Raw genomic sequence first — 2,239 nt, 5'->3', positions numbered from 1 at the left:
GGTGGAGGCTGGTACAATTGCAACATTTAAGAGGCATTTGGATGGGTATATGAATAGGAAGGGTTTGGAGGGATATGGGCTGGGTGCTGGCAGGTGGGACTAGATTGGGTTGGGATATCTGGTCGACAAGGACGGGTTGGACCGAAGTGTCTGTTTCCATGCTGTACATCTCTATGACTCTATGACCTTAGTCTTGTCCCCCCCCCCTCTGTCTTCTCCGCTCGAATGAAAACAATCCAAGCCTCTCTAGTCTCTCCTTAAAGTTGAATTTCTCCATCCCAGGCAACATCCTAGTGAACCTCCTCTGTACCCCCTCTAGTGATATCACATCCTTATAGAAGATGGTTTCTGCAGGAAGACATTTTAAAAAAAATAATCATGGTAAGGTTACCATTAATTGCTGTTTAACTGAGTAGTTTATTGGCTATCAACCACATTACTGGTGGATTATATGTAAGCCAGACCAGGTGAGAAGACAGATTTCCTTCCCTAAAGTGCAATGGTGAACCATATAAGTTTCCACATGGTTGGCATTAGCCTAGCTTTAATCCCAGAATCTTATTGAATTCAAATTTCATCATGATCCATGGTGGAGATTTGAATTTATGTCTCTCAGAGCATTAGCCTTGAGTTCATTGCCATGCCACCACCCAATACATCTCCAGCACAAGCAGTGATGAGCTTGTGTTTAATGTTCACTTCCATGTACCCCCTTTCAGAGGAACAGAGATAATCATGATGGACCTACTTCCTAATGTGACTCAGCACCTCCTGGAGAAGAGGGAACGAGAATTATACAGAGACTTCTGTGCACAAACAAAAGAGTACAGCATCTGTTTGCAATCAAAAGATTTATTTAGGAGACAACATTTACACAAATATTAATTTAAAGCAATACATAAGCCAGTGTCCAAAAATATGTACATACTTAGACCAACTACACCCATGCACTTTATTAATTGAGATATTCAGGTTCACAAAGAAAGACTCCTAGGTATCAGTGTCGAACCAAAAACACAGCAGATATTTCTGTTTGTGCGCTAGCAAAGCTTGTGATATTGCATTGCCTGTCGTTTATGCCTAATGTGGAACAGATCATTAACTTTGCACGTTACCAAGCACTTCACTCACACTGTAACTGGTATTAAAAGACTTGGACGAAGGTACAGGCTGTGAACACAAGGAACTCTCTGTGACTCTGTCCAGTAATACGATCAACTCCTCCCAAAAATGCTTTCAGACAATGCATCCTCCAGTAAATATGTCATTGTCAAAAGAGGTCTCTGTATTTAATGTAACTGGGCCTCAGAGGCAGCTTATGATGGAATTTTCATCTGGTAAAGTAACAGGAGTATCAGTACAGATTCAAACGTAATGCCATCTGCTTGATACACCTTTTTCATGTCAATGGAACTAACTTGGATGGTATTAGCGACCATCAGTTTCAGAGAGTTGTGAATGCAGTCCATACAAAGTAGACAAGCCGGAGGCTGGACGAACACAGCAAGCCAGGCAGCATCAGAAGGTAGAGAAGTCAACGTTTTGAGTATAACCCTTCTTCAGGACTGGATGTGGGGCTAGGGGAGCTACAGATAAAGTGGAGAGGGGAGGTAGTGATAGGTGAACACGGGTAGTGGGTAAGACCTGGTTGGTCCATGGGAGGGATGAATCCAATTGGTAGCTGGAAGGAAGGGTTGGCAGGTGGAATGGAAGGGAGGATGTGGGGCTGGAAAGATGACTGGGGGGGGATGGGTTGGAAGGTTACTGGCAAAGGGGCTGTGCTCCGAAAGCTTGTGATTTCATATAAACCTGTTGGATTATAACCTGGTGGCCTGTGACTTCCAACTTTGGATTATAGCAACTTTACAATGCAATTGGAGCTGGTATTGGTATCTATATTCCTGTTAAGTCTGTTTATGTTTCCATTAGTACAAGGTGTTACTGACTTTGTGAAACATTTTTGTGTTCAATTTCTGACACCAATTTAAAGGGCTCATGATCTCACTTGAAATAGCACAGGAGACACACATTAAACACAAGCAAACCCCAGTGTAGTAAACACTGTATCTAAGGCACACCATTGTGATGCTGACTGATGCGATTAAGTTGCTACAGTTGATGACAGACTTACACCCACCCAAATGTCGCCGCTTGGAATGAAGAGATTGATGGAAACGTGCATCTGCGCTTGCAACACAAAACCTTAAATTGTTCTCATTCGTTTATATGCTGAGATTTG

The sequence above is a fragment of the Chiloscyllium plagiosum genome, unplaced genomic scaffold (genome assembly GCF_004010195.1).
Source record: "Chiloscyllium plagiosum isolate BGI_BamShark_2017 unplaced genomic scaffold, ASM401019v2 scaf_8165, whole genome shotgun sequence".
In the NCBI taxonomy this organism is placed as follows: domain Eukaryota; kingdom Metazoa; phylum Chordata; class Chondrichthyes; order Orectolobiformes; family Hemiscylliidae; genus Chiloscyllium; species Chiloscyllium plagiosum.
Note: the sequence above shows the minus strand (reverse complement) of the source record.